At 39.6% G+C, this 27,630-nt stretch overlaps 1 pseudogene; it reads left to right on the top strand.

Annotated features, from left to right (window-relative positions):
- The window catches only part of LOC129563959 (spermidine synthase-like), a 101,138-nt pseudogene that overhangs the window by 34,812 nt on the left and 38,696 nt on the right, over positions 1-27,630 (top strand).

Here is a 27,630-nt window from a genome sequence, read left to right as displayed (position 1 = left end):
ATTAAAGTCAATAATTTATTAGGATATTGCAGAAATAAATTAAAATCTATGTATTTTTGAAGCTCGCAAATCTGACACCCAGTGTTTTGATACAGATATTTACTATTCTGCATTATTTTTAACTGGATAATAAAACCTATATTTTCAAATAGCAATGGCAGAATCATACTAAAAGATGTTATTGCAATATAAACATTTCTGAATTTTTTCGGTTTAAGTAAATGTGGCTAAGTAAATGTGGTAACTGAGTCTTAGAAAGGTACAAGCCGATGTGATTTATACTTAAAGAAAAATGAAAGCCAAGTGAGTTTGGACAGTCAGAAGCCCAGGAGTTGGTATGAGATTATTTAAACTCTCTGAAAGCAAAGACAAGTAGTGGAAGAGGGGCAAGAAATTCATTGAACACGGTTTGACAGTATCTGTAAATAATGGCATACTTTCTCTTTCTGTTGTTATTATTTAAAGCCAGCTAGTAGACAGGAGCTATAAAAACAGCTGGCCAAAACAAGTCTTTTTTTAAAAAAATTTGAAACCTTACTGAACACTTTAAATATAAAAATCCAGGATCTCAGTGACTATATATACAAATATTGATTATAGAAGGAACAAACACACACACACACACACACACACACACACACACACCCTTTAGCCGCCAAAGTTTTTCATCTCATTTAATTGAGAATAACACGTAATGAATTAGGGTATAATTTATCATTAGTAGATGAAAAAATAGGTCAGAGACATTGGCCCCCAAGGGCTTTCCAGGTGGCTAGTGGTAAAGTATCGACCTGCCAATGCAGGAGACATAAGAGACTCGGGTTTGATCCCTGGGTCCAGAAGATCCCCTAGAGAAGGGCGTGGCAACCCATTCCAGTATTCTTGCATGGGGAATCCCATGGAAAGAGGAGCCTGGTGGGCTACAGTCCATGGGGTCACGAAGAGTTGGACACAACTGAAGCAACTGAGCATGCACACACGTGAGAATATTTAGAGTAGGGGGACATCATGGAAGATGGTGCAGAAATAGCATCGACTCTGAGAAGTTAATTGATGGTGGTAGATTGACCTGGTATGGAGGAATTTAGAATGTGGAGATTCTAATATTAAGGAAAACTATTGCATCAATACAGAATGTACCTCCTTAACAAATGTCCATAAACACAGAGTTAGAAATGTATAACACAAAAGTGTTTACTTTGTTCTGACTTCTTGTATAATCATTCTAATGTTAACATATTATCATCACCCTGTTAAGATTATCACTCAATTTAGGGGTCCACTTAATCTAACAGTAAAATGTAGAAGATTCATGTCAATGTATGGCAAAACCAATACAATATTGTAAAGTAATTAGCCTCCAATTAAAATTAAAAAAAATTAACTTGGAGCTTAAAAAATATTTCTATGTTTTATTGACTTCAGGGAGTGTGTCTTTAAATAAGTGCTCTAATATTCACTTATCCAGCTTTTTTATAGAACAAAAATCTTTTAAATGCATAGCAATCACCATCGCTGTCTTGTAATACATTAGAAGACCATGGCAGCTATCCAGTGCAATCTTAGATTTATAACTCTTCAGAAAATAAATGCATTGAAGATTCTATACATTACATTAGTTCTATAGCATGTCTAAGGTTACTTATAAACACTTAATTATGGAAAGTTAATCAACAGAGACTTGCATTTTATTGTGAAAGTTTTTAACATAAATCTCTGTAAATTTCCATTTAACATATATTTGACCTAAGAATGACATATAAGATTATAAGAAAGAGGAATGATAGAGGGTAAACTACTTGGCCAGTGTAAATGGAGGCCAAAATAACCCACTGATAACAGTTGATGTCTTCTTAAATTCCTGAATATGTTTTTCTGCATTTATTGTGAACTTGACTCAAATGCTTGTCAATCTTTAGGATTATTAATTGCTTGGAATTCTCTACGCTGCCTTCTTTGACTTTCCACTCGAATGTTCTATTTTCTTTTGCAAACACACTTTTCAATCTTTCTGATCAAGTTCCTAATTTATTAGCCCATGCGAAAATTCAGTTTTTATTGGATCTGAAGGAGCATTGGAGAAGCTACTCTTTGGACGTCACTGTAATTAGTACTTTTCACATTACATAATTTATCTTTTTGTTTGTGTGCAAACTGTGTTGATCATATAAGGCTCAATCCATTCAATTTCCTAACGTTTATGTCTCTACTTTGGAGCTTAGCGCCTTTCTACATTTCCTCACACTGAGCCTACAAGATAGAAATCCTTTGGGTCCCTCTACCCTTTGTTCGCTTCTTTTTAACTCTTGGCAGCTTCAGTTCTGTCTCTGTTAGCTGCTGGGGAAGCCTCTTTTTTAACCTTCCCTGACAGGAACCTTGATAGTATATTAAAAAGCAGAGACATTACTTTGCCAACAAAGGTCCGTCTAGTCAAGGCTATGGTTATTCCAGTGGTCATGTATGGATGTGAGAGTTGGACTGTGAAGAAAGCTGATCGCCGAAGAATTGATGCTTTTGAACTGTGGTGCTGGAGAAGACTCTTGAGAGTCCCTTGTACCGCAAGGAGATCCAACCAGTCCATTCTAAGGGAGATCGATCCTGGGTGTTCATTGGAGGTACTGATGCTGAAGCTGAAACTGCAATACTTTGGCCACCTCATGCGACGAGTTGACTCACTGGAAAAGACTCTGATGCTGGGAAAGGTTGGGGGCGGGAGGAGACGGGGATGACAGAGAATGAGATGGCTGGATGGCATCACCGACTCTATGGACATGAGTTTGAGTGGACTCCGGGATTTGGTAATGGACAGGGATGCCTGGCGTGCTGTGACTCATGGGGTCGCGGAGAGTCGGACACGACTGAGCGACTGAACTGACAGGCCCTGAGATACTTCTGGGAGGCTTCACTAACTTGCCCTTCTAACCCCCTAGTGCTTGCTTTCTTTTGCAGATGTTTTGCTGTGCTTTTCATAACCATAAGTGCATTTCAAATGAACCACTGTAGTTTATAGTTGCTGCAGCCTTTCTCATGCAAAGGTTCCAAACAGGTTTTAACAGCTGCTAATGAGGCTGACAGAAAGCCTTGATTGCTAATTCTGTGCTAAACTGCTTTTCACAATAGGACATTCTATAATTTTTCATACAGTCTTTAAAGCAAATGATTTCTACCTTTTTTATTTAATTACTGCTAGTATCATACTTGTTCCCAGCTTTAAAAAGTTTCCATATCTGTACTTTCCTAAATGGGCTTGATTTTATTTAAAACTCTATAGAGAAGTTAGAGGCTCCTTAGGGAACAAGGAAGTGATTATGGCAAAACTGGTAAAAGTGATATCAGTAAGGTCAAGAGAGTTGATACATAAATATAATAAATTGTACCTTCTGGAAACATTATTTCTATAAAGGTCAAAGTTTGCTCTCTAGGCTCTAATGTGTAAATTGGCAGAAGGAAGGCTGCTTGGGGAATATTTGAGCAGAGAGTCAGAAGTTTTTGGTGTGTTTCCAGTGTCCTGGGATTGAGGGGATGTTCAGTAGTCTGGTGTGAGGTGATGAAGATATGCTCAGTTCAGTTCAGTTCAGTTCAGTTGCTCAGTCGTGTCTGACTCTTTGCGACACCATGAATCACAGCATGCCAGGCATCCCTGTCCATCACCAACTCCCAGAGTTCACTCAAACTCATGTCCACAGGGTCGGTGATGCCATTCAGCCATCGCATTCTATGTCGTCCCCTTCTCCTCCCGCCCCCAAACTTTCCTAGCATCAGAGTCTTTTCCAGTGAATCAACTCGTCCCATGAGGTGGCCATAGTATTGCAGTTTCAGCTTTAGCATCAGTCCTTCCAATGAACACCCAGGATTGATCGCCTTTAGAATGGACTGGTTGGATCTCCTTTCAGTCCAAGGGACTCTCAAGAGTCTTCTCCAACACTGCAGTTCAAAAGCATCAATTCTTCGGCGAAGATGTGCTCAGAATCTCACAAATAAATCCACACTGCAGTGAATCCACAGCCATAAAATGGAGAATGCATCATGTGTGCTACAGGAAAAGGGGATGCCGTGTTCTAATGAGGCAATCATTGAAAACCATCTTACTGCTTAAGGTTGCTTTACAAATTACATTTAATCTGCTAATGCCTCCAAATGATTTCTCACTTAGTGATTTAACCAAAAAATTTTTTAACATTCTAACAAGAGAACTGAGCCTCTGTTTTCTGACTCACAATTTGTCAACTAAGTTTTGTTGATGGACTTCTTATTATAAAGATATTCAGATCATAACTAACACAGTAATAAATCGAGCAATTTATTGAAAAATCACACGGAATTTCAATGTATTTTGTTTTCATCAGTGCATTGACCCTTTAACACCATCAGTTATATCCCTGATTTTTAAATGTATCCCAATATAACCCTAGTTTTTAAAAATCTTAATAAACTGGAAATGGAAAATAATTCAATAATATGATAAACACCAACACCATAACAGTGGAGCATGAGAGCATTATTTTAGAAATATACTCATATTAGCATTTCATCCTATAGTATATAAATAGGTTTATGATAATAAAGGGTTTCATAGTTAAATAAATTTTGGAAATGCTGTTTTTCTTTTAATGCATGATTTCTCAGAATCTTTAGTATGTTATTAATTATAATCAATAATAACAATATGTAATTTTGATAGTGTCTGAAATGCATTTGACCACAGAAATTTTGTTCAAGACCATCTCCAGTGAGCAGGGCTCTCAGAAATATGCCTTGGCAAACAGTAACACCACATTCAGCAGACAAAAGTCAGATTGTACTAACCTTCTGTCAACAGTGACCCTAGTCTAACTTGCCACAGATAGGTATCATGCTGGTTTGATTTCACTGTGCATCAGAATCAGCTGAGAATATTTGTCAAAATTCAGATTCCTGGGTGGCACTCTGATTCAGCAAATCTGACCCGAGTTCTAGGAACCTACATGTTAACAAGCATCAAGTGAGGTTTCTGATGTAGGTGCCTAGAGTTGATACTTTGAGAAATACCATATTAGAAAGCTTCGGTCAATTAATAAATAAGAAAAAATGAACATAATTCATTATAAAATTTTGAAACCAAAAGTTTAATAACATTGATATCATATGTTGAGACTGGGACATTATGAAAGTTTATTTATTTATTTATTTTAAATTTTTAAAAATTTTAAAATTTTTATTTAATAAATGGTACAAAACACAATGCCAAAAAATTAATAGTTAAAATTTCACCAAATGAAAAAGTACTATAGAGTTGTAAAAAGTTACATTAAATTATTTTACAACTGCCTCAAGCTGCAAAAAGAAAAAAAAACCCAATACCGTACCTAAGTTATCCCTCTCTCAAAGTAATGCCATTTATGTTATAAACCATAAGCACCCCATCAAAAGACGGGAACTGCTTTTGTTAATTCATATATATATGACTGTATCACTTTGCTATACACCTGAAACAAACACAACACTGTAAATAAAATATAGTACAATATAAAATAAAAATAAGTAACAGACCTTTGGGGCTTTACACCGAGTTAGAGTTCCTATCAGAGGGATAACAGCACCACAGCCGTACTGAATCCACATGAAGGAGGCACATGAATGACTGGATAAAGAACAATCAAGTATGGATAAAGATGCTACATTCCTTTGCCTTATATATTGGTATCTTTAATATTTATATGCCAATCATGAGCTCTTTGACTCACTATTGCCTGAAAATATTTGCTTAATTTGCACTTTTGATCACGTGGCATGTAATTGAAAGCCATGAGGATGCCCCTTCCTTTGATAAACCTCAACTTGTACTTCTTCTACTGGCAATGATTGTAATTCTATACACAGAGTGTGGTATTTTGTGCTTCATATCTCCCCTATCTGAAATGTCTTTTTCCCAATTTCTTTTCCTGTTAATTTGTAATCTGTTGAGTATGAATGTGTATGGATCATTTAGAATGGGCATAACATTTGTGATGCTAAAGGAGTGATGACTGAGGCTAAGAAGTTTGTGTGGATGTGTAGCTACTGGGACAGAAATAGTATGGTAGTCTTTTTTTTTTTCTTTTAAACTATTACTTTGAGCTTTCTATTATTAGCAGCCATTTGGGAAGCATGTAAAGGTGATCTTTTTAGACTTTTTTTTTTTTCTCAAAACAACTTGTGTATTAAGACATACACAAAGTCTAGGGATTTACACATAAGCTAACAAAAATAATAAAGGATATTTCAAAAAGGATACTTGGAATAGGAGAGGGCCTTAGCTGATTAAGAGTATTTAGAATCAATTAACAAATATACTAATTATAATAAATTGTTCAGAAGTTTTCTTCTAAAGCTTACATCTCTCTATATACATATATCAGTTCAGTTCAACTCAGTCGCTCAGTCGTGTCCTACTCTTTGCGTGCTGGACTGCAGCACGCCAGGCTTCGCTGTCCATCAACAACTCCCGAAGCTTGCTCAAACTCATGTGCATCAAATCAGTGATGCCATCCAACCAGCTCTCCTCTGTCATTCCCTTCTCCTCCTGCCTTCAATCTTGCCCAGCATCAGGGTCATTTCCAATGAGTCAGTTCTTTGCATCAGGTGGTCAAAGTATTGGAGTTTGAGCTTCAGCATCAGTCCTTCCAATGATTATTCAGGACTGATAAATATATATCTTTGATCTCCTTCCCCTATCAGTAGGTCCAAGGGCGATAAACAAATATGTATGTATTTGAGTATAATAAACTGTTTTTCTTTTAATAAACTTCATTTGTCAAAGACAAATGCAGTACTGTAAATAATCTCCAAGGGCGTTGGCCCAAAGGCCCCACTCTGTACAGACAATTCTTCAGAATCCACAGGCATTCTGAGCTTCCAGAGTCCAGAATGGTTCAGAACATACACTCAGCTGCTTAAGCTCATCCAGTCGGTAAGGTGAGCAAAAAGTTCCCTCCAGTCCTCATGCCTCCTTCATCCATCACTCCGTTTCTTTTTTCTTTTTTTTTTAAATTTATTTTATTGGAGGCAAATTACCTTACATTAATATTTTGGTTGGTTTTGCCATACATTGACACGAATCTGCCCCGGGTGTACATGTGTTCCCTTTCTTGAATCCCCCTCCCACCTCCCTCTTGCCCATATCCTCCCTCCAGGTCATCCCCGTGCACCAGCCCCAAGCATCCAGTATCATGCGTTGAACCTGGACTGGTGATTCATTTCATATATGATAATATACATGCTACAATGCCGTTCTCCCCAATCATCCCACCTTCAACCTCTCCCACAGAGTCCCAAAGACTGTTCTATATACCTATGTCTCTTTTTCAATCTCTTATAAAGGGTTAAGGTTACCATTTTTCTAAATTCCATATATATGCATTAGTATACTGTATTGATGTTTTTCTTTCTGGCTTACTTCACTCTGTATAATACGATCCAACTTCATCCACCTCATTAAAAGTGATTCAAATGTATTCTTTTTGATGTCTGAAAAATACTCCATTGTGTATATGTACCAAAGCTTTCTTATCCATTCGTCTGCAGATGGACATCTAGGTTGCTTCCATGTCCTGGCTATTATAAACAGTGCTGCAATGAACATTGGAGTCCATGTGTCTCTTTCAGTTCTGGTTTCCTCGGTGTGTATGCCCAGGAGTGCGATTGCTGGATCATATGGCAGTTCTATTTCCAGTTTTTTGAGGAATCTCCACACTGTTCTCCATAGTGGCTGTACTAGTTTGCATTCCTACCAACAGTGTAAGAGGGTTCCCTTTTCTCCATACCCTCTCCATCATTTATTGCATGTAGACTTTTGGATAGCAGCCATTCTGACTGGTGTGAAATGGTATCTCATTGTGGTTTTGATTTGCATTTCTCTGATTATGAGGGATGTTGAGCATTATTTCATGTGTTTGTTAGCCATCTGTATGTCTTCTTTGGAGGAATGTCTGTTTAGTTCTTTGGCCCATTTTTTGATTGGGTCACTTATCTTTCTGGAATTGAGCTGCAGGAGCTGCTTGTATATTTTGGAGATTAATCCTTTATCAGTTGCTTCATTTGCCATTATTTTCTCCCATCCTGAAGGTTGTCTTTTCACCTTGCTTATAGTTTCCTTTGCTGTGCAGAAGCTTTTGATTTTAATTCGGTCCCATTTGTTTATTTTTCGTTTATTTCCAGTATTCTTGGAGGATCCTGCTGTGATTTATGTAGGAGAGTGTTTTGCCTATGTTCTCCTCTAGGAGTTTTATAGAATCTGGTGTTACATTTAGCTCTCTAATTCATTTTGAGTTTATTTTGGTGTATGGTGTTAGGAAGTGTTCTAGTTTCATTCTTTTACAAGTGGCTGACCAGTTTTCCCAGCACCGCTTGTTAAAGAGACTGTCTTTTATCCACTTTATATTCTTGCCTCCTTTGTCAAAGATAAGGTGGGTTTATCTCTGGGCTTTCTATTTTGTTCCATTGATCTATATTTCTGTCTTTATGCCAGTACCATACTGTCTTGATGACTGTGGCTTTGTAGTAGAGCCTGAAGTCCGGCAGGTTAATTCCCCCAGTTCCATTCTTTATCTTCAAGATTGCTTTGGCTATTCGAGGTTTTTTGTATTTCCATACAAATTGTGAGATCATTCGTTCTAGTTCTGTGAAAAATATCATTGGTAGCTTGATAGGGATTGCATTGAATGTATAGATTACTTTGGTAGTATATTCATTTTCACAATACTTATTCTTCCAACCCACGAACACGGTATATTTCTCCATCTATTAGTGTCCTCTTTGATTACTTTGACTAGTGTTTTATAGTTTTCTATGTACAAGTCTTTTGTTTCCTTAGGTAGATACATTCCTAAGTATTTAATTATTTTCGTTGCAACAGTGAATGGAATAGTTTCCTTAATTTCTCTTTCTATTTTCTCATTATTAGTGTATAGGAATGCAAGGGATTTCTGTGTGTTGATTTTATATCGTGCAACTTTACTGTATTCATTGATTAGCTCTAGTACTTTTCTGGCAGTCTTTAGGGTTTTCTGTGTAGAGGATCATGTCATCAGTGAATAGTGAAAGCTTTAATTCTTCCTTTCCAATTTGTATTCCTTTTATGTCTTTTTCTGCTCTGATTCCTGTAGCCAAAACTTCCAGAACTATGTTGAATAGTAGTGGTGAGAGTAGGCACCTTTGTCTTGTTCCTGACTTTAGGGGAAATGCTTTCAGTTTTTCACCATTGAGGATAATGTTTGCTGTGGGTTTGTCATATATAGCTTTTATTATGTTGAGAAATGTCCCTTCTATTCCCACATTCTGGAGGGTTTTTATCATAAATGGATGTTGTATTTTGGCAAGGCTTTCTCTGCATCTATTGATATAATCATATGATTTTTATTTTTCAGTTTGTTAATGTGGTGTATTACATTGTCTGATTTGCGGATATTGAAGAATCCTTGCATTCCTGGGATAAAGCCCACTTGGTCATGATGTATGATCTTCTTAATGTGTTGTTGGATTCTGATTGCTAGAATTTTGTTAAGGATTTTTGCATTTATGTTCATCAGTGAAATTGGCCTGTAGTTTTCCTTTTTTGTGGGATCTTTACCAGGTTTTGGGATTAGGGTGATGGTGACCTCATAGAATGTGTCTGGAAGTTTCCCTTCCTCAGCAAATTTCTGGAAGACTTTGACTAGATAAGGTGCTAGCTCTTCTCTAAATTTTTGGTAGAATTCAGCTGTGAAGCTGTCTGGTCCTGGGCTTTTGTTTGCTGGAATATTTCTGATTACTTCTTCTGGTTCCGTGCTTGTGATGGGTCTGTTCAGATTTTCTATTTTTCCTGGTTCAGTTTTGGCAAGGTGTACTTTTCTAGGAATTTGTCCATTTCTTCCAGGTTATTCATTTTATTGCCATATAACTGCTAATAGTATTCTCTAATAATCCTTTGTATTTCTGTGTTGTCTGTTGTGAGCTCTCCATTTTCATTTCTAATTTTATTGATTTGGCTCTTCTCCCTTTATTTCTTGATGAGTCTGGCTAGTGGTTTGTCAATTTTATTTACCTTCTCAAAGAACCAGCTTTTGGCTTTGTTGATTTTTGCTATGGTCTCTTTTGTTTCTTTTGCATTTATCTCTGTCCTAATTTTTACGATTACTTTCCTTCTCCTAATCCTGGGGTTCTTCATTTCTTCCTTTTCTAGTTTCTTTAGATGTAGAGTTAGGTTTTTTAGTTGACTTTTTTCTTGTTTCTTGAGGTGTGCCTGTATTGCTATGAACTTCCCCCTTAGCACTGCTTTTACAGTGTCCCAGAGGTTTCGGATTGTTGTGTTTTCATGTTCATTCATTTCTATGCATATTTTGATTTCTCTTTTGATTTCTTCTAAGATTTGTTCATTATTCAGCAGCGTGTTGTTCAGCCTCCATATGTTGGCATTTTTAATAGTTTTTCTCCTGTAATTGAGATCTAATCTTACTGAACTGTGGTCAGAAAAGATGCTTGGAATGATTTCAATTTTTTTGAATTTACCAAGGCTAGATTTATGGCACAGGATGTGATCTATCCTGGAAAAGGTTCCGCGTGCGCTTGAGAAAAAGGTGAAATTCATTGTACTGGGGTGAAATGTCCTATAGAGATCTATTAGGACTAACTGGTCTATTGTATCATTTAAAGTTTGTGTTTCCTTGTTAATTTTCTGTTTAATTGATCTATCCATAGATGTCAATGGGGTATTAAATTCTCCCACTATTATTGTGTTATTGTTAATTTCCCCTTTCATACTTGTTAGTAATTGTCTTACATATTGTGGTGTTCCTATGTTGGGTGCATAAATATTTATAATTGTTATATCTTCTTCTTGGATTGATCCTTTGATCATTATGTAGTTTACTTTGTGTCTTTTCACAGCCTTTGTTTTAAAATCTATTTTATCTGATATGAGTATTGCTACTCCTGCTTTCTTTTGTTCTCTATTTGCGTGGAATATCTTTTTCTAGCCCTTCACTTTCAGTCTGTATGTGTCCCTCGATTTGAGGTGGGTCTCTTGTAGATAACAAATATGGGGGTCTTGTTTTTGTATCCTTTCAGCCAGCCTTTGACTTTTTTTGGGGAATTCACCGCATTTACCTTTAAGGTGATTATTTATAAGTATGATCCCGTTGCCATTTTCTTTATTGCTTTGGGTTGGAGTTTATATACCCTTTCTGTGTTTCCTGTCTAGAGAAGATCCTTTAGTATTTGTTGGAGAGCTGGTTTGGTGACGCTGAATTCTCTCAGCTTTTGCCTGTCTGTAAAGCTTTTGATTTCTCTTTCATATTTGAATGAGATCATTGCTGGGTATAGTAATCTGGGCTGTAGGTTACTTTCTTTCATCATTTTACGTATGCCTTGCCATTCCTCCTGGACTGAAGAGTTTCTGTTGAAAGATCAGCTGTTATCCTTATGGGGATCCCCTTGTGATTTATTTGTTGTTCTTTCCCCTGCTGCTTTTAATATTGGTTCTTTGTGTTTGATCTTTGTTAATTTGATTAATATGTGCCTTGGAGTATTTCGCCTTGGTTTTATCCTGTTAGGGGCTCCCCGTTTTACTTGGAAATGGGTGATTATTTCCTTCCCCATTTAAGGGAAAATTTCAACTATTATCTCCTCAAGTATTCTCTCATGGTCTTTCTTTTTGTCTTCTTCTTCTGGGATTCCTATGATTCAAATGTTGGGGTGTTTAATATTGTCCCATATGTCTCTAATATTGTCCTCATTTCTTTTAATTCTTTTTTCTTTTTCCAACTCTGTTTCATTTATTTCTACAATTCTATCTTCTAGCTTGCTTATCCTTTCTTCTGCCTCCGTTATTCTACTACCTCCAGAGTGTTTCTGATTTCATCTATTGCATTATTCATTGTATATTGACTCTTTTTTATTTCCTCTATTTCCTTATTAAACATTTCTTGCATCTTCTCAATCCTTTTCTCCAGTTTATTTATCTGTAACTCCATTTTGCTTTCCAGATTTTGAATCATTTTCGGAATTAAAATTCGAAATTCTTTATCGGGTAAGTTCCCTATATCTTCCTCTTTTGTTTGTGTTGGTGGGCATTTATCTTGTTCTTTTACTTGCTGTGTATTTCTCTGCCTCTTCATCTTGCTTATATTGCTGTGTTCAGGGTGGCCTTTCCGTCTTCTGGCAGTTTGTGGAGTTCTCTTTATTATGTAGTTACCTCGTTGTGTGTGGGGTTGGATGGGTTACTTGTCAAGGTTCCCTGGTTAGGGAAGCTTGAGTCCATGTTCTGGTGTGTGGATCTGGATTTCTTCTCTCTGGAATGCAATGAAGTGTCCAGTAATGAGTTTGAGATGTCCATGGGTTTGAAGTGGCTTTGGGCAGCCTGTATATTGAAGCTCAGTGCAATTCTCCTGTGTTGCTGGATAGTTTGCATAGTATGGCTTTCACTGAATCTTGTTGACCCTTGGGTGGTGCCTGGTTTCAGTGTATTTATGAAGGCATTTGATGAGTACCTATAAGTTAATGTTCTCTGGAACAGGAGATCTCTGGTGTTCTCAGGGTTTGGACTTAAGCCTCTGCCTCTGGTTTTCAGTCTTATTCTTGCAGTAGGCTCAAGGCTTCTCCCTCTGTTACTTTCAAGGAAGTTCCTTCTGTTGCAAAAGGTCTTCTGTTTTCTGGTCTCCTCAGTGTCTAATTCCCGTCCTGACACCAGGATGCAGTGATGGACACTTCCCCCCCCCGCCCCCGGCTCAACTGTTCAGTCCTGCTGTGGGCAGGGAGGAATGCATCTAACAAGTATCCCTGGCGTTTGTGGGGAGTGCTCGCAGTGTTTTGGCTACACTGGAAATCTCCCACTCGAGGCTTGTGTGCTTTCCCTGTTTATGCTGCTTAGGCTCTAGGTTGCTCTGCTGGGAGCTGTCTGTGGCTGGCGCTGGGTTGCATGCACTTCCCAGGTCTGAGCTGCTCAGGTTCAGGTCCTCGGGTATTCCACAAAGGCGCAGACTTGGCTGGGCCTGCGTTTTGTGTGTTCCCCGGTCTGAGCAGCTCAGGTGATGAGGCATGTGGTGAGTGCGGTTGCTGCTACTTATCCCCTTCCTGGTCCCTGCCGGTCGGTTTTCTGGGAGTACAACTGGCACAGTTTCTCAGGCGGATATTGACCAGCCTGAACCCAAGAAGTCCTGGCCAGCAAGGAAGCCTGCCTGCAGCTTGGCACGGGAAGCCTCTCTGGGGCCACAGTTGCCCCCTCCCCAGCGATGGCTGCCCTCCCTGCCCACGTCAGCGGGGGCTGGGGGATGGGCCGCCCGCTTCCAGCTGGCTCCACTTAGCACCCTGTTCTGTGGGTGCGGCTTGCGTAGTCCTGGGTTGGAGCTTTTCCATGGCTTTCCTAGCCTTTTAGCCTTTTAGCTGCAGCTTCTGCTTTGCTATTTTAAGTTCACGCCCTCAGTTTGCCCTGGGGTGTTCAAGCTTGGATCTTTACTAAGCGCCACCACCCGTTCTTCCTCTAAGCACCACCACCCGTGTCTCACTGCCCAGCCCCCGCCTGCTAGTGGGGGGTGAGGGCGTCTGCGCCGCTTCTCCGCTGAGAGTTTCCTCTGGGCACTTAGTCTGTGAGTTTTAATTAAGTATATCTTTTGTATCCCAGACGCGAGAGTTGCTGGCCCCAGCGGCACAGACGCAAGAGGCGCTGGCCCTGGCGGCGCAGACGAGAGTGACGCCGGCCCCGGCGCAACTGACCACACAAAGAGGCGTGGCCGTGAGGACCTACCCCACGCCTGAGGCCAGGGTCGGCGGCAGAGAGTAGCTGCCCCACATCCAATAGGCGGTGGCTGCGTGTGCGCAGGAGGGCCGAGAAGAGTTACTCCACGTTCAAGGTCAGGAGGGGCGGCCTTGAGGAGATACCCTACATCCAAGGTAAGGTGCAGTGGCTGTGCTTTCTTGGAGCAGCTGTGAAGAGATATCCCACGACCAAAGTAAGAGAAACCTAAATAAGACGATAGGTATTGCGAGGGGTCATCAGAGGGAAGACACACTGAAATCATAATCACAGGAAACTAGTCGATCTGATCACATGGACCACAGAAGAATGTGGTCCACTGGAGAAGGGAATGGCAAACCACTTCAGTATACTTGCCTTGAGAACCCCATGAACAGTATCAAAGGGCAAAATGATAGGATACTGAATGAGGAATTCCCCAGGTCGGTAGGTGCCCAGTATGCTACTCGAGATCAGTGGAGAAATAACTCTAGAAGGAATAAAGGGATGGAGAAAAAGCAAGACCAATACCAAGTTGTGGATGTGACCGGTGATAGAAGCAAGGTCCGGTGCTGTAAAGAGCAATATTGCATAGCAACCTGGAATGTTAGGTCCATGAATCAAGGCAGATTGGAAGTGGTCAAACAGGAGATGGCAAGAGTGAACATAGACATTCTAGGAATCATTGAATTAAAATGGACTGGAATGGGTGAATTTAACTCAGTTGACCATTATATCTACTACTGTGGGTAGGAAGCCCTTAGAAGAAATGGAGTAGCCATCATGGTCAACGAAAGAGTACGAAATGCAGTAGTTGAATGCAATCTTAAAAACTACAGAATGATTTCTGTTCTTTTCCAAGGCAAAGCATTCAATATTACAGTAATCCAGGCCTATGCCCCAACCAGTAAAGCTGAAGAAGCCGAAGTTGAACGGTTCTATGAAGAGCTACAAGACCTTTTAGACCTAACACACAAAAAAGATGTCCTTTTCATTATAGGGGACTGGAATGCAAATGTAGGAAGTCAAGAAACACCTGGAATAACAGGCAAATTTGGCCTTGGAGCACGGAATGAAGCAGGGCAAAGGCTAATACAGTTTTGTCAATAGAACGCACTGGTCATAGCAAACACCCACTTCCAACAATACAAGAGAAGACTCTACACATGGACATCACCAGATGGTCGACACCGAAATCAGATTGATTATATTCTTTGCAGCCAAAGATGGAGAAGCTCTATACAGTTAGCAAAAACAAGACCAGGAGCTGACTGTGGCTCAGATCATGAACAGCTTATTGCCAAATTCAGACTTAAATTGAAGAAAGTAGGGAAAACCATTAGACCATTCAGATATGACCTAAATCAAATCCCTTATGATTGTACACTGGAAGTGAGGAATAGATTTAAGGGACTAGATCTGATAGATAGAGTGCCTGATGAACTCTGGACGGAAGTTCGTGACATTGTACAGGAGACAGGGACCAAGACGATCCCCACGGAAAAGAAATCCAAAAAAGGAAAATGGCTGTCTGAGGAGGCCTTACAAATAGCTGTGAAAAGAAGAGAGGCCAAAAGCAAAGGAGAAAAGGAAAGATATAAGCATCTGAATGCAGAGTTCCAAAGAATAGCAAGGAGACATAAGAAAGCCTTCCTCAGTGATCAATGCAAAGAAATAGAGGAAAACAACAGAATAGGAAAAACAAGAGATCTTGTCAAGAAAATTAGGGATTCTAAGGGAACATTTCATGCAAATACGGGCTCGATAAAGGACAGAAATGGTATGTACCTAACAGAAGCAGAAGATATTAAGAAGAGGTGGCAAGAATACACAGAAGAACTGTACAAAAAAGATCTTCACGACCAAGATAGTCACGATAACTTGATCACTGACCTAGAGCCAGACATCTTGGAATGTGAAATCAAGTGGGCCTTAGAACGCGTCACTATGAACAAAGCTAGTGGAGGTGATGGAATCCCAGTTGAGCTATTACAAAACTTGAAAGATGATGCTGTGAAAGTGCTGCACTCAATATGCCAGCCAATGTGGAAAACTCAGCAGTGGCCACAGGACTGGAAGAGGTCAGTATTCATTCCAATCCCAAAGAAAGGCAATGTCAAAGAATGCTCAAACTACCACACAATTGCACTCATCTCACACTTTAGTAAGTCATGCTCAAAATTCTCCAAGCCAGGCTTCAGCAATATGTGAACCCTGAACTCCCAGATGTTCAAGCAGGTTTTAGAAAAGGCAGAGGCACCAGAGATAAAATTGGCAACATCTGCTGGATCATGGAGAAAGCAAGAGAGTGCCAGAAGAGCATCTATTTCTGCTTCATTGACTATGCCAAAGCCTTTGACTGTGTGGATCACAATAAACTGTGGAAAATTCTGAAAGAGATGGGAATACCAGACCACCTGACCTGCCTCTTGAGAAACCTGTATGCAGGTCAGGAAGCAACAGTCAGAACTGTACATGGAACAACAGACTGGTTCCAAATAGGAAAAGGAGTACGTCAAGGCTGTATATTGTCACCCTGCTTATTTAACTTATATGCAGAGTACATCATGAGGAACGCTGGGCTGGAAGAAGCACAAGCTGGAATCAAGATTGCTGGGAGAAATATCAATAACCTGAGATATGCAGATGACACTACCCTTATGGCAGAAAGTGACGAGAAACTCAAAGGCCTCTTGATGAAAGTGAAAGATGAGAGTGAAAATGTTGGGTTGAAGCTCAACATTCAGAAAACGAAGATCATGGCATCTGGCCCCATCACTTCATGGGAAATGGAAAAACAGTGGAAACAGTGTCAGACTTTATTTTTTGAGGCTCAAAAATCACTGCAGATGCTGACTGTAGCCATGAAATTAAAAGATGCTTACTCATTGGAAGGAAAGTTATGACCAACCTTGATAGTATATTAAATAGCAGAGACATTACTTTGCCAACCAACGTCCGTCTAGTCAAAGCTGTGATTTTTCCCGTGGTCATGTATGGATGTGAGAGTTGGACTGTGAAGAAAGCTGATTGCCGAAGAATTGATGCTTTTGAACTGTCGTGTTGGAGAAGACTCCTGAGAGTCCTTTGGACTGCAAGGAGATCCAACCAGTCCATTCTAAAGGAGATCGATCCTGGGTGTTCATTGGAAGGACTGATGCTAAAGCTGAAACTGCAATACTTTGGCCCCCTCGTGGGACGAGTTGACTCACTGGAAACGACTCTGTTGCTAGGAAAGTTTGGGGGCGGGAGGAGAAGGGGACGACATAGAATGAGATGGCTGGATGGCATCACCGACCCTGTGGACATGAGTTTGAGTGAACTCCGGGAGTTGGTGATGCACAGGGAGGCCTGGCGTGCTGTGATTCACGGGGTTGCGGAGAGTCACATACGACTGAGCCACTGAACTTTGTCTCCCAGTTATGCAGCCCTCTGAGGTTTCACTCGCCAGTGTTTCCAAGTGTTTGGAAACTTCTCTCTCTCTCTTTTTTTTAAACCTCCCTTCCCGGCACGGAGCTCCGTCCCTCCCTCTTTTGACGCTCTTTTTATCTTTTATACTTTTTCCTACCTCCTTTCAACGACTATGGGCTGCTTTTCTGAGTGCCTGATGTCCTCTGCCGGTATTCAGAAGTTGTTTTGTGGGATTTACTCAGCGTTCAAATGTTCTTTTGCTGATGTTGTGGGGGAGAAAGTTGTGTCCCTGTCCTATTCCTCGGCCATCTTCCTGTGCTCGCCCAGTATGTTAGTCTTAAACAAATACTAAAGTTAGCCTAAAATTCCATGACAGATTAAGAAGGACTCAGGTGATTCAGTTCAGTTCAGTCACTCAGGCGTGTCCGACTCTCCGTGACCCCATGAATAACAGCACGCCAGGCTTCCCTGTCCATCACCAACTCCCGGAGTTCACTCAAACTCATGTCCACAGAGTCGGTGATGCCATCTAGCCATCTCATTCTCGGTCGACCCCTTCTCCTCCCACCCCCAACCTTTCCCAACATCAGACTCTTTTCCAGTGAGTCAACTCGTCCCATGAGGTGGCCAAAGTATTGCAGTTTCAGCTTTAGCATCAGTACTTCCAATGAACACCCAGGATTGATCTCCTTTAGAATGGACTGGTTGGATCTCCTTGCAGTCCAAGGGACTCTCAAGAGTCTTCTCCAGCACCACAGTTCAAAAGCATCAATTCTTCGGCGATCAGCTTTCTTCACAGTCCAACTCTCACATCCATACATGACCACGTGAAAAACCATAGCCTTAGACGGACCTTGGTTGGCAAAGTAATGTCTCTGCTTTTTAATATACTATCAAAGTTGGTCATAACTATCCTTCCAAGGATTAAGCGTCTTTTAATTTCATGGCTGCAATCAGCATCTGCAGTGAATTTGGAGCCCAAAAAAATAAAGTCTGACACTGTTTCCACTGTTTCTCCATCTATTTCCCATGAAGTGATGGGACCAGATGCCATGATCTTTGTTTTCTGAATGTTGAGCTTCAAGCCAACCTTTTCACTCTCCTTTTTCACTTTCATCAAGAGGCTTTTGAGTTCCTCTTCACTTTCTGCCATAAGGGTAGTGTCATCTGCATATCTGAGGTTATTGATATTTCTCCCAGCAATCTTGATTCTAGCTTGTGTTTCTTCCAGCCCAGCGTTCTTTATGATGTACTCTGCATATAAGTGAAATAAGCAAGGTAACAATATACAGCCTTGACGTACTCCTTTTCCTATTTGGAACCAGTCTGTTGTTCCATGTCCAGTTCTGATTGTTGCTTCTTGACCTGCATACAGGTTTCTCAAGGGGCAGGTCAGGTGGTCTGTTATTCCCATCTCTTTCAGAATTTTCCACAGTTTATTGTGATGCACACAGTCAAAGGCTTTGGACACGAGAGACGCCAGTCACGGTGGCGCAGACGCGAGAGTCGCCGTCCCTGGCACAACATACCACGCAAAGAAGCACAGCCGAGAGGACCTGCCCCACGCCTGAGGCCAGGGTCGGCGGCAGAGAGTAGCTGCCCCACGTCCAATAGGCGGTGGCTGCGTGTGCGCAGGAGGGCCGAGAAGAGTTACTCCACTTTCAAGGTCAGGAGGGGCGGCCTTGAGGAGATACCCTACATCCAAGGTAAGGTGCAGTGGCTGTGCTTTCTTGGAGCAGCTGTGAAGAGATATCCCACGCCCAAAGTAAGGAAACCCAACTAAGATGGTAGATATTCCGAGGGGTCATCAGAGGGAAGACACACTGAAATCATAGTCACGGGAAACTAGTCGATCTGGTCACATGGACCACAGCCTAATGTGGTCCACTGGAAAAGGGAATGGCAAACCACTTCACTATACTTGCCTTGAGAACCCCATGAACAGTATCAAAGGGCAAAATGATAGGCTAGCGAATGCGGAATTCCCCAGGTAGGTAGGTGCCCAGTATGCTACTGGAGATCAGTGGAGAAATAACTCTAGAAGGAATAAAGGGATGGAGCAAAAGCAAGACCAATACCAAGTTGTGGATGTGACTGGTGATAGAAGCAAGATCCGATACTGTAAAGAGCAATATTGCATAGGAACCTGAAATGTTAGGTCCATGAATCAAGGCAAATTGGAAGTGGTCAAACAGGAGATGGCAAGAGTGAACGTTGACATTCGAGGAATCAGTGAATTAAAATGGACTCTAATGGGTGAATTTAACTCAGATGACCATTATATCTACTACTGTGGACAGGAAGCCCTTAGAAGCAATGGAGTAGCCATCATGTTCAACAAAAGATTCCGAAATGCAGTACTTGGATGCAATCTTAAAAATGACAGAATGATTTCTGTTCGTTTCCAAGGCAAAGCATTCAATATTACAGTAATCCAGGCCTATGCCCCAACCAGTAACGCTGAAGAAGCTGAAGTTGAATGGTTCTATGAAGACCTATAAGACCTTTTATATCTAACACCCAAAAAAGATGTCCTTTTCATTATAAGGGACTGGAATGCAAAAGTAGGAAGTCAGGAAACACCTGGAGTAACAGGCAGGTTTGGCCTTGGAGTACAGAATGAAGCAGGGCAAAGGCTGATAGAGTTCTACCAAGAGAACTCACTGATCATAGCAAACACCCTCTTCCAACAACACAAGAGAAGACTCTACACATGGACATCACCAGATGCTCAACACCGAAATCAGATTGATTATAATCTTTGCAGCCAAAAATGGAGAAGCTGTATACAGTTAGTAAAAACAAGACCAAGAGTTGACTGTGGCTCAGATCATGAACTGCTTATTGCCAAATTCAGACTGAAATTGAAGAAAGTAATATCAATAACCTCAGATATGCAGATGACACCACCCTTATGGCAGAAAGTGAAGAGGAGCTCCAAAGCCTCTTGATAAAAGTGAAAAAGGAGAGTGAAAGGTTGGCTTGGAGCTCAACATTCAGAAAACAAAGATCATGGCATCTGGTCCCATCACTTCATGGAAATAGATGGAAAAACATTGGAGACAGTGTCAGACTTTAATTTTTTGGGCTCCAAAATCACTGCAGATGCTGATTGCAGCCATGAAATTAAAAGACGCTTACTCCTTGGAAGGAAAGTTATGACCAACCTAGATAGTATATTAAAAAGCAGAGACATTACTTTGCCAACCAAGGTCCGTCTAGTCAAGGCTATGGTTTTTCACGTGGTCATGTACGGATGTGAGAGTTGGAATATGAAGAAGGCTGATCGCCGAAGAATTGATGCTTTTGAACTGTGGTGCTGGAGAAGACTCTTGAGAGTACCTTGTACTGCAAGGAGATCCAACCAGTCCATTCTAGAGGAGATCAGTTCTAGGTGTTCATTGGAGGGACTGATGCTAAAGCTGAAAGTGCAATACTTTGGCCACCTAATGGGACGAGTTGACTCACTGGAAAAGACTCTGATGCTGGGAAAGTTTTGGGGCGGGAGGAGAAGGGGACGACAGAGAATGAGAATGCTGGATGGCATCACCGACTCTATGGACATGAGTTTGGGTGAACTCCGGGAGTTGGTGATGGACAGGGAGGCCTGGCGTGCTGTGATTCTTGGGGTCGCAGAGAGTCGGACCCAACTGAGCGACTGAACTGAACTGATAGTGTTTAGTGATGGACAGGGAGGCCTGGCGTGCTGTGATTCATGGGGTCGTGAAGAGTCGGACACGACTGAGTGACTGAAGTGAACTGAACTGAACTGAGGGAAAACCTCTAGACCATTCAGATATGACCTAAATCAAATCCCTTATGATTATACAGTGGAAGAGAGAAATAGGTTTAAGAGACTAGATCTGATAGATAGAGTGCCTGATGAACTCTGGACGAAGGTTTGTGACATTGTATAGGAGACTGGGACCAAGACGATCCCCATGGAAAAGAAATGGAAAAAAGCAAAATGGTTGTCTGAGGAGGCCTTACAAATTGCTGTGAAAAGAAGATAAGCGAAAAGCAAAGGAGAAAAGGAAAGATATAAGCATCTGAATGCAGAGATCCAAAGAATAGCAGGGAGAGATAAGAAAGCCTTCCTCAGTGATCAATGCAAAGAAATAGAGGAAAACAAGGGATCTCTTCAAGAAAATTAGAGATTCCAAGGGAACATTTCATTCAAAGATGGGCTCATGTGATTCAGAAGCTACAAATGGATAGAAATCAAGGAAGGGATTACTATGAGGAAGGGAAGTAGCTGAAATTGTGTTGTTTCCAAAATACTCTTTTTTCAATGATTTTTGATGATCACCTAATCTGTTTTGCTTATTTGTTGGTAATAATTTCTTTCATTTTGATTAATTTTCCTATACCTATGGGTTTGTCTTAGCAAGAGTACTTTGTATGTGTGTGTGTGTTAGTTTTGTCTGACTCTTTGTGACTCTATGCACTGTGGCCTTCCAGATTCCTTTGTCCATGGGAATTCTCCAGACAGAAATACTGAAGCGGGTTGCATTTCCTTCTCCATACTACTGTGCATTAATAATGATTACTGGTTCCTGACTGAATGGGATGGCTCTTTCTACCAGGTAGGCATACATCTTTGTATTTCAGTCAAAGCACTTATTTTTAATCCTTCTGAAAATAAAAATATGATGCTTGTCAGTTATTTCAGTCATCACATTTTCAATCTTCAGTTAAAGAAAGTGGCATATCTTGCCATCTCCTCTTTCATATTCGGTGCTACAATTTTTGTCAAGATGCCATATATCTGCCATGACAGACATATACTGGTAGATGGATTATGGTCATAATGTCTGGTAATGAAGAAGAATTTTATTTAAGTTTTTCAGAGATGTTAGACTTTGTTCCCTTCTAGTATGAGAGCTGTTTTCAGAGGGGAAAAAAAGGATATTGAATTTAATTATGATTCATGAATGTCAGTATTTGTTTTAGAGCTTTGTGGAAGCAGAAAAGGTAGTGGAAATAGGAAGGTAGGCTGCCATAAGCACACACAAAACAAATAATTAATTGACTACAGACATGAGGGAACACACAGAGAACATCAGAAAATACTATTGTACATGAAATATATTAGCGTTAATATTGTGAAAAGCTGGATGGCTGGATGTTTGATAACGAGGCAAGTCATTTTAATTTGATCTAAGCTTCAGCTTTTAATTGAATTTATAAGAACATGGGAAAAATTAACAGTCAGCTTCCTGCAATTCAACAATCATGTTTTGGCTTAGAAGCTAAGCTGCTCTCTAAATTTGGGAAATCTGGCTCTAGATAAAGACGGAGCTAAGGAAAATCATGCTGTAATCCAAAGACAGCAGATCTACATCTCTGAGTTTAAATAAATGCAGATTGTCACTGTTTGTCAGAAAGGTAACTATTCCTTTGGATCTAATTATATTTTACAGTGGCTAACAATTCAGCTCTAATTATTAAATAGTTGGTTGAATCAGTCACATGACTTTTTCCTCTGTGTAAAGTGAAGAATATCATGTAGAATCATTTTTAAAAGAGCTTCAAAGTGGAGCAGTGCGCTGAGGCCAGAGATGAATCTTCTTTGTTAATAGACTCCAGGAAAACTGGGCAAGAAGATATATATATATATATATATATATATATATATATATATATATATATATATATACACACACATATATATATAGGACCTTGTGTCTTTTGACTAGGGCTGGAGAAGACTTATATGTTCAAAATTGCTGCTTCCTACAAGAAATATAAAAGATCATCAGTTTTCTCTTCCTGAAAAGGGTGCCCTAAGCTATCACATTTGTATCCCAATAACCTCAATGTATACTCTAACCTGTCACTGTTTTGCATCCTCAGATGAAATACTTTATCATCTTACTCCATCATTCAGTAGAACAATGCAAGGCAAAACAGACTATTCCGTGGTGGAAAATGTGAATCATATTTCAGAGAAGAGGAAGTGCCTAAAGATGAAGTATAGTTTTTCTTCCCCTTGCAGAGGTGATGAATATCTTCTGACTTTTTTTTTTTTCTTATTAAAGAACAGATTCAGTTGTTTTCACAAGATCCCAAATCACATCAAGCTGGAAGTTTACTTTGTCAAAAACGGTTGGACCAGATTTTCACAAATACGGGAAAAAAAAAAAATCTCAACAGTTATCTACTTCAAGGAGTTTCCCCTAATTATTATTATCCCAGTGGATTTATCCCTTTGTATGCATCCTGTAGCATCTCATATGCAACTTGAATGCATTATCAGCCTCATTTTTATTCTTTCCGTTTGCATGTATCTACTTTAGATCTCATTTTAAATAATAAGCTTATGTGGGGCAGGCATTCTCTCTTTATGGTTTGCATTTTTTATAGTGTCTAGAAAATGCCTACACTATAGGTGCTTAATAGAAATGTAAATGGTACACTATAGGTGCTTAATAGAAATGTTCATCAATGTCTTTGGGTAGTCTCTATATTGGCAAAGGGTATTTGAAAAACTAGATATCCTTAAGATTAATTTTATAATTTTATTTGTCTCTGTCCAAATGTTGCTTCTTTACAAAAGTTTTCCCTCTACAGTCTATTAAAAGTCTACCTTTATCTATCCCACCCCTATCACTCTCGTCTTGCTTCACTTTTTCTTCATAGCACATATTCTTTTGACATTGTATTATATCATTATATGTTTGATGGTTTTTCTCTCTTTCCTCCCCCTGAACCACTGCCACCATAGAATGTGAGTTCTATAAGTCCCAAGCATGTATCACTCCAGGAGCCCATCAGGAATCAGAAATCCTTGCAGATAGTTCAAATAAAGAGACTATAAAGAAGGATTACTTCCCAGAAGTATGGAGAGGATTATGGGTAAAAATATGATATATTGAAAGGGCAAGTGGAAAAAATAATTAGTAAAGCTCAGTGAAAGCTAGATCTAAGAAGGAGGCTTGTCTTAAAGAAGATGGAATCTTAGAGGAAGTCAGAGAGACATGAACACACATAGATATGATCCTGGAAGTCAGGAGAAGGAGGAGAAGAAATGACCAGCTCTTCATTCTTCCCATTCTTCTGTCTCACACCAGTGTATCTATTGTTAAAACCTGAGCAGAAATCAGCTGGCAAGAAGCTCAAGTGACCCAGACGTTTGGGGTTGTCATGTTTTCATTTTCAGTCACTTCTATGCATATTTTGATTTCTCTTTTGATTTCTTCTATGATTTATTCGTTATTCAGCAGTGTGTTGTTCAGCCTCCATATGTTGGCATTTTTAATAGTTTTTCTCCTGTAATTGAGATCTAATCTTACTTCTCTGTGGTCAGAAAAGATGCTTGGAATGATTTCAAGTTTTTTGAATTTACCAAGGCTAGATTTATGGACCAGAAAGTGATCTATCCTGGAAAATGTTCCATGTGTGCTTGAGGAAAAGGTGAAATTCATTGTTTTGGGGTGAAATGTCCTATAGAGATCTATTAGGTGTAACTGGTCTATTGTATCATTTAACGTTTGTGTTTCCTTGTTAATTTTCTGTTTAGTTGATCTATCCATAGGTGTGAGTGGGGTATTAAATTCTCCCACTATTATTGTGTTATTGTTAATTTCCCCTTTCATACTTGTTAGTAATTGTCTTACATATTGCGGTGTTCCTATGTTGGGTGCATAAATATTTATAATTGTTATATCTTCTTCTTGGATTGATCCTTTGATCATTATGTAGTTTCCTTCTTTGTCTCTTTTCACAGCCTTTGTTTAAAAATCTATTTTATCTGATATGAGTATTGCTACTCCTGATTTCTTTTGGTCTCTATTTGCGTGGAATATCTTTTTCCAGCCCTACACTTTCAGTCTGTATGTGTCCCTCGTTTTGAGGTGGGTCTCTTGTAGACAACATATATGGGGGTCTTGTTTTTGTATCCATTCAGCCTGCCTTTGTCTTTTGGTTGGGGCATTCAACCTATTTATGTTTAAGGTAATTATTGATAAGTATGATCCCGTTGTCATTTTCTTGATAGTTTTGGGTTCAAGTTTATATACCCTTTCTGTGTTTCCTGTCTAGAGAAAATCCTTTAGCATTTGCTGAAGAGCTGGTTTGGTGATGCTGAATTCTCTCAGCTTTTGCTTGTCTGTAAAGCTTTTGATTTCTCCTTCATATTTGAATGAGATCCATGCTGGGTACAGTAATCTCGGCTGTAGGTTATTTTATTTCATCACTTTAAGTATGTCTTGCCATTCCCTCCTGGTCTGAAAAGTTTCTGTTGAAAGATCACACCTCAAGAAACAAGAAAAAAGTCAACTAAATAGCCTAACTCTACACCTAAAGAAACTAGAAAAGGAAGAAATGAAGAACACCAGGGTTAGTAGAAGGAAAGAGATCGTAAAAATTAGGGCAGAAATAAATGCAAAAGAAACAAAAGAGACCATAGCAAAAATAAACAAGACTCATCAAGAAACAAAGGGAGAAGAACCTATAACATGCATTGACCCTGAACTAGTGATTCATTTCACATATGACAACATACGTGTTTCAATGCCATTCTCCCAAATCATCCCACCCTCACCCTCTCCCACAGAGTCCCAAAGACTGATCTATACACATCTGTGTCTCTTCTGCTGTCTCGTATACCGGGTTATCATTTGCATCTTTCCAAATTCCATATATATGCGTTAGTATGCTGTATTGGTGTTTTACTTTCTGGCTTACTTCACTCTGTATAATAGGCTCCAGTTTCATCCACCTCATTAGAACTGATTCAAATGTATTCTTTTTAATGGCTGAATAATATTCCATTGTGTATATGTACCAAAACTTAAATGCATGTTATAGGATGCTCGGGGCTGGCATGCGGGGATGACCCAGAGGGAGGATAAAGGGAGGAGGGAGGTGGGAGGGGGGTTCAGGAGGGGGAACTTATGTAAACCCGGGGCGAATTCATGTCAATGTATGGCAAAACCAACCAATATAATATTGTAAAATAATTTGCCTCCAATAAAATATTAATTAATTACAAAAAAAAGAAACAAAGGGAGAAGAACCAAATCAATAAAATTAGAAATGAAAATGGAGAGATCAAAACAGACAACACAGAAATGCAAAGGATCATTAGAGAATACTATCAGCAATCATATGGCAATAAAATAGACAACTTGAAAGAAAAGGACAAATTCTTAGAAAAGTACAACTTTCCAAAACTGAGCCAGGAAGAAATAGAAAATCTGAACAGACCCATCACAAGCACGGAACCAGAAGAAGTAATCAGAAATCTTCCAGCAAACAAAAGCCCAGGTCCAGATGGCTTCACAGCTGAATTCTACCCAAAATTTAGAGAACAGTTAACACCTATTCTACTCAAACTCTTCCAGAAAATTGCCGAGGAAACGAAACTTCCAAACTCATTCTATGAGGCCACCATCACCCTTATCCCAAAACCTGGTAAAGATCCCATAAAAAAAAGAAAACTACAGGCCAATATTACTGATAAACATAGATGCAAAAATTCTGAACAAAATTCTAGCAATCAGAATCCAACAATACATTAAGAAGATCATACATCATGACCAAGTGGGCTTTATCCCAGGAATGCAAAGATTCCTCAATATCCGCAAGTCAATCAATGTAATACACCACATTAACAAACTGAAAAATAAAATCATATGATTATCTCAATAGATGCAGAGAAAGCCTTTGACAAAATTCAACATCCGTTTATGATAAAAACCCTCCAGAATGTGGGAATAGAAGGAACATACCTCAACATAATAAAAGCTATATATGACAAACCCACAGCAAACATTATCCTCAATGGTGAAAAACTGAAAGCCTTTCCCCTAAAGTCAGGAACAAGACAAGGGTGCCCACTTTCGCCACTACTATTCAACATAGTTATGGGAGTTTTGGCCACAGCAATCAGAGCAGAAAAAGTCATAAAAGGAATCCAAATTGGAAAAGAAGTAAAACTTTCACTGTTCGCTGATGACATGATCCTCTACACAGAAAACCCTAAAGACTCTACCAGAAAACTACTAGAGCTAATCAATGAATACAGTGAAGTTGCAGGATATAAAATCAACACACAGAAATCCCTTGCATTCCTCTGCAGTAATAATGAGAAAATAGAAAGAGAAATTAAGGAAACTCTTCCATTCACTGTTGCAACGAAAATAATAAAATACTTAGGAATATATCTACCTAAAGAAACAAAAGACCTGTACATAGAAAACTATAAAACACTCGTGAAAGTAATCAAAGAGGACACTAATAGATGGAGAAATATACCGTGTTCGTGGATTGGAAGAATAAATATTGTGAAAATGAGTATACTACCCAAAGTGATCTATACATTCAATGCAATCCCTATCAAGCTACGAATGATATTTTGCACAGAGGTAGAACAAATAATCTCACAATTTGTATGGAAATACAAAAAGCCTCAAATAGCCAAAGCAATCTTGAGGAAGAAGAATGGAACTGGGGGAATCAACCTTCACGACTTCAGGCTCTACTACAAAACC

The sequence above is a fragment of the Moschus berezovskii genome, chromosome X, assembly GCF_049115385.1.
Source record: "Moschus berezovskii isolate FMDL1 chromosome X, NW_MosBer_1.0, whole genome shotgun sequence".
Taxonomy (NCBI): Eukaryota; Metazoa; Chordata; class Mammalia; order Artiodactyla; family Moschidae; genus Moschus; species Moschus berezovskii.
Note: the sequence above shows the minus strand (reverse complement) of the source record. Positions and strands in the feature narration are given on the sequence as shown.